Source organism: Canis lupus, chromosome X (assembly GCF_003254725.2).
Source record: "Canis lupus dingo isolate Sandy chromosome X, ASM325472v2, whole genome shotgun sequence".
NCBI lineage: Eukaryota > Metazoa > Chordata > Mammalia > Carnivora > Canidae > Canis > Canis lupus.
Genome location: NC_064281.1, coordinates 29749662 through 29763110, shown reverse-complemented (window position 1 = coordinate 29763110; position 13449 = coordinate 29749662). Strand labels below are relative to the sequence as shown.

The 13449-nt window shown below is 36.1% G+C and overlaps 1 pseudogene; it reads left to right on the top strand.

Annotated features, from left to right (window-relative positions):
- The first annotated feature begins 298 nt into the window (after positions 1-298).
- Positions 299-1193, top strand: LOC112655403 (poly(A) polymerase alpha-like; annotated as a pseudogene).
- Positions 1194-13449: the final 12256 nt, after the last annotated feature.

The window sequence follows — 13449 nt, the reverse complement described above, 5'->3', positions numbered from 1 at the left end:
AAACAGCTAAGAGAAGACACTACTAGTTCCTGTCCTTTCCTATTACAGGCTTTCAATACCCTAGAAATTCTGTGCTTAGAGGGAGAAAACTAATTCTGAAGAAGTTTGGCATTTGAAATACCACTACACTAGATTGGAATTAAGTCATTATGAGATGAAATTGAACTTGTCAGTGCTTTAAAGAGATGAGTTTTTAAATTATTATTGTTTAGAAGGGACTGGAAAAACTAGAGCCCATGTCAGGAATTCCATCTAGGGGTAGAGAGAAAACTGATCCACAGTAAGAGTTAAAAGGAGGATGAGAAAGAATAAGAAAGAATTTCATACAGTAGAGATGATTGACTTAGTGTCTACAAAAACAAAAAACTCTGATAACCTCAATGTTGTTCTCCCCTATGATATTCAGTCTTTCACAGATACAGTTTCTAGGAAAGCAATAAGCAGCAAAATGTTTGGGGTTTGTGTGAAGATTGATGTAGTGCATGTAAAAGCAAATCAGCTTCAATGACTACCTAATCATGTGCCTCAGAAAAGGCAAAATCATTCAACAGAAGGTGTCAGATTGACATTGTTGTGTGACCTCAGCCTCTACTCATAAGTGGGTCCTGATAACTTCATGCCTATGCCTTAACCTACTAGTGCTCTGAAGACTGGTTCATTGAATTGTTCTGATAGCTCTGGGGACAGTAACAATGTTGCTCCAGTTGTAACAGCAACATGTGTGAGCAACATCAGGCTAGTGAAGTGTCTGTGCCTCAAGTAAATTCTAGTGAAAGTTCAGAGGATACGTGGAGTGTAAGCATTTCTCCACTGCCACAGCCAACAGTTCCTAGAGCTCATTCTTCAGCATGTCTTGTAAACCAACTACCCAGAACTTCAAGGAATATAGCAGCAAAATTACGTAATCCTATAGTAGGAGTCAAGAGGTCATCCTCAACAAATAAAGAAGAGCATCCCAAGAAAACCAAAACAGAAGGGAATAAATCAAGTAAAGAAACTAACGGTCTTCCTTTAAGTGGATATAAGAAAACAGAAATAAATGAACAAGGTTATATAAATAAAAATACAACTCAACTAGAAACCAAAGAGCTTCTCTGTTGGCCCCTCAGAAAACATTTAGTACGGACCTTTCCAATAACCCTGGTCAGCCTGCAAATCCTGTTCCTGCTATCAAGGATTCAGTAAAACAGATTTACCTGTCAACAACTTCAGGGATCCATAAACCATATCTTCCAACTCAACCTGTTTGTTGTCTTCAAGTGCTAAAAAATGAGAATAGGGTAGACAGGATTAACATGACTGGAAAAAAAAAAAGTTTAGGTTTATTTGGTGACCTCCCTCACTGGGATAATCAGCATTTGTTCAGAAGACCTCATCAGTAAGTGCAGAGGCAGGAGTGCTATTATTTTTTAATATTTTATTTATTTATTCATTAGAGACACACAGAGAGAGGAAGAGACTAGGCAGAGGGAGAAGCAGGTTCCATGCAGGGAGCCCGATGTGGGACTCCATCCTGGGACCGTGGGATCACACCCTGAGGCACAGGCAGGTGCTCAATCGCTGAGCCATCCAGGTGTCCCAAGGGTGCTATTATTAATTGGCTAACCATAGGATGAAGGATGTCACATATTGATAAACTTAGTTACTTTTTCTTAATCTGGACCAAGAAAACAAACAGCTTATTCTAAATTTGTTTTATGAATCTTCCATTGGGCACCATTCTATCATATATACACTTCTCATGTTAAATTGCAATTATTCAGGGATCCCTGGGTGGCGCAGCGGTTTGGCGCCTGCATTTGGCCCAGGGCGCGATCCTGGAGACCCGGGATCGAATCCCACATCGGGCTCCCGGTGCATGGAGCCTGCTTCTCCCTCTGCCTGTGTCTCTGCCTCTCTCTCTCTCTGTGACTATCATAAATAAATAAAAAAAATTAAAAAAAATTGCAATTATTCAAACTCTTCTTCTATCTTTCTAAATTAATATTTCAAAGTTGGAGTATTGTCTTAACACCCTTAGGAGATGCACTGAAGCTTTCTTTTCAGTTACTTTATACTATCTAGTATGCACTAGTGCTTCTTCCCATGTATTTGTTCTCTGTAGTCACTTTGCCCTTCCTCCCACTCCCTAAGAAAATATTGTTATACTAACAGGCGTAATGTAGTATCTGGTGTTTTATATAGCTATGGATTTAGGTTGAAACTTCCAGGCACAGATTTCAGTTTTGTCATTTTGTCGACAATGGGGGAAATTCAGCTTATGACACATTCCACATTGTGGAATTGCATCCAAGCTTTGCCAAATGGAAAAGTTGGACATTATTGGGATAGTGACTTTTTAATTCTAGTTTTCATAACCTAGAGATCAGACTGTTGCTTTCACATGATGTATGTAGTATCACATGAGTGGAGCTTGTTTTGCCTTATAATATCTTTTATCTCCTTTTATCTTTCAAGAGGGCTATATTGTAAGCAGAAGATATATTCCCTCATTAAAAACATGTTTTTAACATAAAAAACTTTGGAAAAAGAAGGGAGGGAGGGAGGGAGGAAGGAAGGAAGAAAGGAAGGAAGGAAGGAAGGAAGGAAGGAAGGAAGGAAGGAAGGAAGGAAGGAAGGAAGGGGAGAAGAAAGAAAGGAAAGAAAGAAAGAAAGAAGAAAGAAAGAAAGAAAGAAAGAAAGAAAGAAAGAAAGAAAGAAAGAAAGAAAAGGAGGGAAGGAGAAAGGGAGGAAGAAATAGCAGCAATAACCAATACCAAGCTTAAGGAGAAAAATTAGGGAAAGAAATATGCTAAATGTTTAGTATTAAAGGAGTTGGGATTGTGAATATATTTAACTGTGCTCAGTATTTCTAATTTTCTGTGACAAAAGTACATAATATTTTTAATGTTAAGAATATAAAAATAATAGCTTGGAGCTATTAATTGAGAACAAACATTAGAGAGCTAGAGATTTAGATTTTATTTTAAATGGTTAGATAAATTTAATGATAGGGTTTTTAAAAGATTTTATTTATTTATTTATTTGAGCGAGAATGAGAGAGAGAGCACAAGTGCTGCAAAGGGACAGAGGGAGAGGGAGAAGCAGACTCCCCGCTGAGCAGGGAGTATGATGTGGGGTTTGATCCCAGGACCTTGAGGTCATGACCCCAGTGGAAGGCAGACGCTTAACTGACTAAGCCACCCAGGTGCCCATTAATGATAGTTTTTATTATCTATACGTTTAGAAGTTATCTTGAGAAATAATTTGTAATATTTCCACTAGATACATGTTGATATATATACTATATACTGTATAACAGCACATATAGATATGTGTATATCTTTCTACTATGTATATGTATGTGTAGTTCAAAAACATTTTATTAACTACCTCATTGCACACATATAGCACTTTTTAAGTTACAGTTACAAAATGTTATAACATATAGAAAGCTGCCTTCCTGGGGCCTGGACTACTGTAACAGGTTAAGAACCAAAACAATTTTTTATACATATTTTCATGTGGTTTAATGGGCTTATGAAATATTTAATGGCAGAGATGACAGTGTTAGCTGAATCATTGAATAATTCCTAGACAATATTACTAACATCAATATCTGAAGCTTATTTTTAAGAAATTATTATACTTGTAACCCTGGGTCAACTATATGATGCCCTTAAGCTTAACAACCCTAACCTCTTTGTTAGATACACAGTCTAGGACCTTAAAAAAATCTGGATAATATTAGTCTTGACTCCTTGTAGACAGCCCAATGTCCCACCAAGGATTTTTGTAAATTCCTGGTAGAGGTGTTAGAGAAGAGAGAGAGCTCCAGCTCTGATTGTCTGCCTTAAATTAATTCTGATCCTCTACTCTGTGTCTCAGGATTGTTCCTTTCCCTCTACGCTAAGGGAACACTTAATATGAGACACATACTCTACTTTTTTTTGAGGCCCCAAGCCAAAAGTGAATAGGATGTGATTTTAAGCAGCATTCTATTGAATAATGTATAAGCATATTATACCAAGTAAATTTAAATTGCATGTTGGACTCCATTAAATTGCATCTTTCGACTCCATTGATCACCTGGGTATAGGAGATTTCTCCCTGATTCCATGGCTCCAAATAGCACTGTGGCCTCTTGACATTTCCTGAATCCCTCTACCCATCAGTTAAACCATATACCCTTCATGACACTACATAGAAAACATTTCAGAGCTGATTAATAACAATTTCTATAACTACCATTTATAACCACCTGAAAAAGAAAAAAAGTCAAAACAAAGCCACATGGACAGGCGATACTTGGAAAGGGAGATATATGTATTTATTTTTAACTGATCCATTGACTGACTTTGTCCAGTCCATTTAAAGGAGAGCTGAGACAGCATTAATTCATCTATTCTGAGCAAAATTGGCACTGTGCTAGGCTCTAGAGCTCCTGTGTTGGGTGAAAGAGATAAAGCTGTTTGGAGAAAACCTCGTATCAAATAAATAGGCACAGAGAAAAGCCATGATATGAGTATTGTATGAAGTGTAAATTTGTATCGTTCAAGTGTACAGAAAACCCAATTTCAATAAAAAACTCAAGAGAGGCCCCTCTGAAAAGTAATAATATGCAGCACATCCTCAAGGATGAGAAGAAGCCAGCTATGGAAAGGGCAAGGAGGAAAATGCACAGCGTCCATGAGGTAAGAACTTTGGGTGTTAGAAGGAATGAAAGAAGGCCAGGCGGGCATAGCATAGACAGGGCATCGGCAAGGCAATGGAGTGCAGACAGTGTGCAGAGGAAGGCACAGTCAGCTCCCAAAGGATTCAAAATATTATTTCAGGTATCATGAGAAATCCTTGAAGAGTCCTGGGGAGAAGCTTGCATGACCCACTTGACATTTTACGGGTATCACACTGTAGTTTATGATGAATAGACCCAAGAACAACAGTGGATGGCATTTATTTTCATAAATCTGGAAGATGTTATGAAATCGGGGACATATTGCCCGAGTTAGATCTAACACAGACCTTTTTTGGAAAGAGGCTGTGTAAACATACATAGCCATGCCTTTAGAGATTAAGCTGAAAAAATGAAATGGCTCTCCATTTGGTTTTGGATGGCCAAATTGTTTTTTCATCTAATGCAGCAGCACTGTCTGGGCAACTTGGTATTTCAGCACTGCGTGAGCTAAAACCATGTTGAAGTTAAATGTTTAAATGGGGGTTCTCTACTTCCTTCACCTCCAGATAAGGGGAGGAAAGTTCAGCTCCAACTTAGTCTTCTATGTTATTATATCTATCTGCGTATCTAGGTCCCTAAATAAATAAACAGATAGGAAGGTAAGTAGATAATAGGTGCAGGTAATAAAAAGCTATCATTTACTGAGAACCTACTATGAGTTGGGCTATTGTATATATTAACCTCTAATGCTGACAAGGTTGTGCTCATTTTACAGATGAGAGGACCAGATTAAAAAATGCTAATTTACTTGCCCCAAACCACTGAGCTATTATGTGGGCCTAGTACTAAGTATGGTCCCCAAATCTGTTAACGTTTCCCCGCTATTCTGCTTCTCCCCTAGGCATTATTCTTTCTGAACAGCGAAAGTAAATCAAGCAGTAGGAGGAAAGACCTGTTGAACTTCCCCTTTCATCCTTCTAACAACCCAAATATTTCCTCCCTAAAATTATATTAAGTGAAAACTGGAGAGCTAATATTTATTACGAAATAGTACATGATTTAAAGGAATAAACACTTATCCGGTTCCCTTGAACTTCCTTTGACTTATTCCTTCAGACAGACACTGCTTTCAGTATGAGTAACAGAACACATAGAGAAAGAAGAAAATCACTGGTTTGTGATAGTGATATGTGATAGGCATTCTCCCTCTCTTCACACAGATGACAGGCACATGAGTGTTCCCAAAGACCCACAGATTCATGCAGAAACAAGAAAAGCCAAAACTAGTACCGAAGGCCCAGTTCTCTAAATAAAAGAGGACACCACAAAGACAAGAGGCACCAAGGCTTCATTGATCATTTGTCTACCTGGGATACTGTCAGCAATATTCAGGTTCAACCCTCTTTTTCTTATCAGAAGGTTCGTCTGGCAGTGTTCTTGTGAATTATCTATTTCTGCTGAATAACTTGCAGCGGGGCTGCTAATCAAGAGAGAAAAGAAGCTGCCTTTGGTGATGAAAATTGCTTTCCAGTGACTGATTGTGCTAATCAATCTTCTACAAGGGAAATCATGAGTAAAAGATGGCCAATAATTGCAAAACTCTGCTGCACACATGAAGAAAAATAAGTGACGCACAAAGCCCAGAAAAGCAACTCTTGGGAAAATGTTGCAGAGTCGGCTATTTAAAAAACATATACGTTGGAGAGCAGTTTTTCACAGTTTAAGCCTTCTATTTAGTATGTAGGTAAGTACTGTGCCGAATTCACTCTGGTATTATAGAATTTGACGACACTTCATAATTGGACAGTAAACGGGGATTTCTCATTTGGATTCTGAAAACTGAAAGTTATAAAAATTATCAAGACTGTTGATGCAGGGATTACATTTAGCCTCTGATCATAACTTTTTGTGTAGGATGATTACAACTGAATTAAGGGCAGAAAAATCTTTATTTCTAATGATTCCCAGCTGTCAGTGCAGCTCAATAAATGATCCATAGTGTTTCAGTCCCTTTGTCTAGAGTTTGCTCGTAAGTTCCCTGCGATATTACAAGTACAAAATTGGATGTAATGTTGATTCTATAGTTAGTTTTATGCAGACATTGTAAAGTAGAAGACTAAAACTTGTATTCCTCCCATAAAAAAACGGAATTGTTTTTCCAATCTGTTGTGCATTTAAAACAATTTTTTAAGACACTGCATAACTTAACAGTCAACTACATAAGAGATCTGGAATCATACATGTGAGTAAAATATGTGAGATAATGCCTGAAATTTGAAAAATCAATTTTTGCTGCTTAGAATCACATATCATGTTTCTTCGGGTCTAAAACAGCATCAACTGTAAGGCGCACTAAAACGATTAAGGAAGAACCAGATCGCATTTTAAATTATGATATATTACTTTAATGAAAGTCCTGCATGACACATGATCTGGCCATACTAGCTTTTTTGGTTTGAAGTTTTCTATTTCCAAGATTTTTTTTAAAGATTTTATTTATTTATTCATGAGAGACACAGAGAGAAAGAGAGGTAGAGACACAGGCAAAGGGAGAAGCAGGCTCCATGCAGGGAGCCCGACACAGGACTTGATCCTGGGACTCCAGGATCACGCCCTGAGCCGAAGGCAGGCACTAAACCGCTGAGCCACCCAGGGATCCCTTATTTCCAAGATATTTGGAAAATTCCCCTGCCTAAAGTGACATAGCTTGGAGTACATTAGGCAATTTCAAAAGAATGTAACAAATCCTACAATGGCAATGTCTGTTCATGTTGGGACTCTCTCTTAGGTCTCATGAAGCATTTTTGTATTTCTTTGCACAAAACCATGAAATTGTGTTCACTCCCCCAATGATAAATATTTGCTTTAATAGCATTAAATTTGTGCCCTACTGCTGTATTTTCATGGCCAAGTAATTCTGTATTCCAAAACAAACGATATTGTAATTACTGATAAAATTGTAAAGCAATGAAACTCAACATGTTTAGTAACATCACTCAGCTGAAATGCTATTAAAAGCTATGACCAAGAGTGCATATGAGCAGGCAACAACAAATACAACATAATTGCTAGCTGGACAATGGCAATTGGAAGATACAGACATGTCCTGATTTCAGAGAAGTTAAAATGTGAAAAGTGTGTATTTTAGAATTGCTGAAGTATATTGCAAGGTGAAACTTTTGAGATAATGATTTCCAATCCCTCATTTTCCATGCTAGGTCCATGAGGCCCAATGAACTAGGAAAAGCCGTTTCAAATGGTGGTAGAAACTAGATAAGATTCCTAATTTTTAGGGCATCTTATACTCTATTAATTCATGTTTTTCCTGATATGCCCCTTTTGAATGATTTGTTACTTTGTCTTATTTGTGCTCAAAGCTGTTACTTGATTGAAGACTGATTTGACTCATCTTTCTAGCAACCATTGATCATGGAACATACTTATATAGGTTGCTTCTATGCTCTACTAAGTGAACTTGATAATATAAGATGTTCTTAATCCATTATGTAATTCAATATTTTATTTAGTTTCTAGAAACTAAAAGATAAAATCATTATCCTTGATTAATCTTCCTAAAATGTTTTCATTCCGCCAAATTAAAGGTCTTCCTTTTATTTGCTGCATCACTTCTAGATTTTTCCATACATTTTTTTTTGAGAGAGAGCAAGCAAGAGAGAGGAGATATGAGGGGTGGAAGGGTGGAGAGAGAGGGGGAGAGAGAATCTTAAGCTGTGTGTGGGGATAGATCTCATGACCTGACACAAAATCAAGAGTCGGATGCTTATACTATATGTTGGCAAATCGAACTCCAATAAAAAAATATGCAAAAAAAATCTGAAAAAAAAGTCAGATGCTTCATTGACTGAGCCACCCAGGTGCCCCACCATCCAGTTTTATGGCTTTTCATAACTTAGCCTCATCTAAATCACTCAATCTTATTTCCCTCCACTTGAAACCACACCATCCTATTTTTACTTTGGTCATTATCACTACTGTTATAATGCCTGTAGAATTATTGTTCAATCTCAGGATTTTAATTACTGCCTATGGAATCTTCTGAAAGTTAAGTAATTTCTATTCATTGGTTTTGGCTACTAGCATACACTGTACAGCACATCTAGGCTCTGAGTGTTACCCACGGGGTAGTGCATTTGACAGAACCAGAAAAGGAGGATCTGGGATCAATATACCATTGGCTAGGGGGCTCTTATTAGTTTTGACTTCCTCACCTAGTTTTCACAGTTCTCTTTAAAGTTGGCTTTAAAAAAAATAAAGTTGGCTTTAGTGGGTGTGTAGTAAACAGTGTCACAAGACCAGGTGTATGTGAAGGCATTCTCAAGCAGAATATCACCTTTTCCGTTCTTTTCTCATGACAATATATCTCTGTCAGTAATGAAGCTTCTTCCTAAAACAAAAAAGCAAACTTAAAAACCATTAAATAAGGCATCACTGAATACCTTAAAATTATTACTATACAACAGATGGTTGGTACTCACTTCTGGTCATTATGTCCCTCACATATCTTCTCTGCTAAAAAAAAAAAAAAAAAAAAGTGTTCAAAAATACTAAAGGACTAACTCAATACAAAAATAAGAAACTTCATTACAAAAGAAGACTTTACTAATACCTGAGTATGTTTGTCATCATTCATAAAGTATCCTGGAACAGCAGAAGTATGTTTAGTTATGTATCACAGGACTAAGGAGGAATTATAGATTGTTTGAGTTGGTTTATGATAACCGATAATTTCCTTTCACCTTTTCTCTTCTTCTCTAACTTATTAAACTGAAGTCTTAAGGACAGTTTTTAATCTGAAAGCCATGGTCATTTTGCCATTAAGATTAGTCAACAAGACATATGATATAAACTGTTTATCATATTCCCATTTCAAATAAAATTATACCACCCTAGATAATATAGATATTATGGTTTAATAACCATCTTTTACATAGTAAAACATACATCCAGCATTATATATAGCTCTGAACAGATATGAAACTTTAGATTTATCATGAGCACAGGATTAAGGTTGCAAATTATGATTGCAAGAATCAAGTACTGTATCAGAAAATAAATTAAATACTCAAAAACAGATAATTTAATTAATAAGATGGAATACAACCATTAGAAATTATGGCTTCAAGTAATTTCTCAGTATATGCATAAAGCGAACCTTACCTTAAGTTTTTAAAAGCATATCAGTGATAAAACTAATGTGATCCTAGTTAAACATATTCTATGTAGCTATCAATATATATCTATATTAGTATTTAGAAGGTATACATCCAAATGTAAAATGAGAACAGTGGTTGGTATGAGCAATGACATTATAAAATATTAGTCTGATCAATTAAAATGGGATTACTTTGGTGTTTTGGTATGTTCATTTTATGTCTTTGTTCTTTATTTCTGATGCAGAGCATTCATATTTTCTAGAAGATTTATTTATAATACAATATGAAAATATCCCATTATGCTTTCTGAGAAAAAAGCTAACTACTAATAGGCCAGGATACTGCAAATTACATGTAGTGGTCAAATATGTGTTGTTATATTACTTTGATTATCACCAAAAATCAATGGTCGTATCTATAGATTGATACATCCTTAATCTGACAAATCTATGTAACCCCCGCCTACAATGACTATAATAATAGGTAACAGGATTATTTTAAGAATTAAATGCAATAATGTATGTAAAGTACCTAGTGTACTGCCTAGATATTAGTAAGCACTCAATAACAATGGTTAAATTTTTTATAATAAAATGTTATTTTGATGTTTTTACTGAATAAAATCATATCAGCAAATATGTGTGTCTTTATAAAAAAACATGACAAAATTAGTTAAATAATGTTAAACCAAGAATTTAGGAATTTATTATACCATATAGTAATCAAGCAGACCTTGTGCTTATAGATAGATACTTTGAAATCTCATCCATATTTCACCAATCAGTTGATTCTGTGCCTATCTGAAGGTATGTTAAATGACAGCTTTTCCAAATCACAGATATCTGCCTTGAGGAAATAAATTTATAGTTATGTTAATCCAGAATGGATGTACTGTAAACTTCACGTTACCTCTTCATACTTCTGACTTATTTTGCCAGCCATGTCTACAACTCTTAGAAAAACAATTAGGTTAGGGAAGAAAAGTATGACCTTCCTATTAAAAAAAAAATCTGATAGTAATGGGATGAGAATTTCCCAGAGAGCAATCACCATTATATCCCAAAGCCCCCAAATATTTCCTGAAATTTATTTTCTCTGTGTTTCTTGCTATAAAGACCACCATATTGGCTGGGGGTTGAAAAGGAGGTTGGAAGAGAGACAAGTAGAGAAACTCCCTAATCGCTACAAAACTCATCTCTAAACATCTCACAGCACTATTGACTTTATTAAAGGTTAAAGTAGTGGTTTCAGTTTGACATTTTTAAAAAATTCAGTTCACATGGAACTGCTCCAGATGAAGCAGAATCGGGAATCTTAAATGCCTACCTTCTCAAAGAGGGTCTTTGGAACCCCTTGATTTTTCCACTGAACAGGGCTTTTATTTTTTTAAATTTATTTATGATAGTCACAGAGAGAGAGAGAGAGAGAGGCAGAGACACAGGCAGAGGGAGAAGCAGGCTCCATGCACCGGGAGCCCAACGTGGGATTCGATCCCGGGTCTCCAGGATCGAGCCCCGGGCCAAAGGCAGGCGCTAAACCACTGCACCACCCAGGGTTCCTTGAACAGGGCTTTAAAAGACCTGAGTTGGAGGATAATCAAAGGGAAGTAAACACAGAGGAAGATATGAACCTAGGTCATCTGATTTATAAGGTGCAGCTTGCCTGTTTTCAGTTTGAGGACTTCTACAGAAAAGCCTCTCTGTGAAAGTCATAGTATATTTCCATGAAGTCTTCTGCCATGAAGTATCTGTCATGAAAAGGAGACCATACATACATAATCCTATATTCCTGAAGATCTAAATTCAACAAAGCAAAGTTCAAAATGAAGCTCTTTTGTTCAGTCTGGCCCAAATTTGACTTTTCTTCCAGGTTTTCCTTGGTGTGGAAATGCCAAAGTATTTTGATGCTGTCAGGGGCCTATTAATTTGAATATTTCTAACTTAACTGATCACCACAAGAAAATGGCATAAATATACTAAATAAGAATATAAATGAGTATTTGGGGACACTTTCTTTGTTAAACAATACATGTTTAAGATTGTAGTACATGAAAAAAATAAAAAATAAAATAAAATTATAGTTCATGATCCAACTTTAAGTTTTTCCTTACTTATTATTATATTCTCACAGAGCTCTTCTTTACTGTCAAGACTGTGTGCCATAAAACATGCAAACGTGTTCTTTGCATTTACACTAATGTCAGTAACTAGAATTTGTAAAAGGTAAAAATCTGTTTCAGTCTAAAGTCAAATCTGGAAAAAAATAAAATCCTTATTTCAGTTGATATTTTTCGATATGAAATACCTATTTTTCTTGCCACTTTAAGGGAAATAAACATTGACAAATGTTATTAACATTTAATGAATGATTAATAGCACTGCCTTTTCCATAATAATTTATTATAAGAAGTGTTTTATCATGTTCAAGAGACATGTAAATAATTCTATGCAATGCCATTTATAAATGCTTTATAACAGGTTGATGGAACATTATTTAGAACCTGCTTCAAACTTGAAAAAGGTAAAAACAAGCCTCCTAATGATTGAATCTTAAAAGTCTGTGTTGTCATTAATCAAGTTTCTTAAATCATTTCTAAATGTTACCTCAATTTAAAATGCAACTGCCATTTCTTATTCAGTTTTTCCCTCAAGTAGGAATAGAAAAAATCTATAGCACTCAACCTGGCATAGAATTGTTAGGTGCAGTGGGAGCAAAAAGTTTCAGAGGATTACCTGTCATCAAAGCCTAGAGTATTCTGGTATTAATTTTAGACAGATGTGAAGAAGGGATATGGTACAAACAGGCTAATGACAGATATTTTTAGGTAAACTTTTTAAACTAATTTATTGATACTCGAACTTGTTTAGAAATGAAAGCCACCTGGGTTTTGTGGGTGGCTCAGTTGGTGGACCATCTGACTCTTGATCATAAGATCAAGCCTCTCCTTGGGCTCTGTGTTCAGTGGAGAGTCTGCTGGAGATTCTCTTTCCTTCTGCCCCTCACCCTGCTCACTTGCTCTCTCCCTCTCTCTCTTTAAAATAAATCTTTTTTTTAAAGGAATATCACATTCAGGTAAAATAGAAAAATGTATATTACATATATCCAGGTAAGATAAACCAAAATAAAATAATAATGAAACTCCTACAGGGCTACAGTGAACACTAGTCCAAAATTTCACAAAAGAAATTTCACATTCACATGTAAAAAGGTCTATTTAATGCTGTCATCGTTTTGTAAATGGGAAAGAGTTATGCAGCTAATGTCTTCACACCTTGTGTGTTCTCACTTGGTTATCTCTGCGGCACTAATCTTTTTCTTGTCACCACCACCCTCTCTGCTCAGATTTGCTCTCCCTGCCTCCTGCTCCTTTCCTCTCCACTTTATCTTACACACTTCTGCAGGATTCCCTTTCTTAAATGTAACACCAGTCCTACTACCCCTTCAGAGACTTGTCATTCTTTATATTAGCATCTCCCACCCAAGATCCTCAGAACACTATGTTTCTGGATACGTTACATGCTGTTTGTTTGATTACAGATTACAGTAATTTGTAGTCAAATATATGTGTAAAATACAAGGTGAACAGAGTAAAGTCAATTTCTCTACTTCTCATAACCCCAA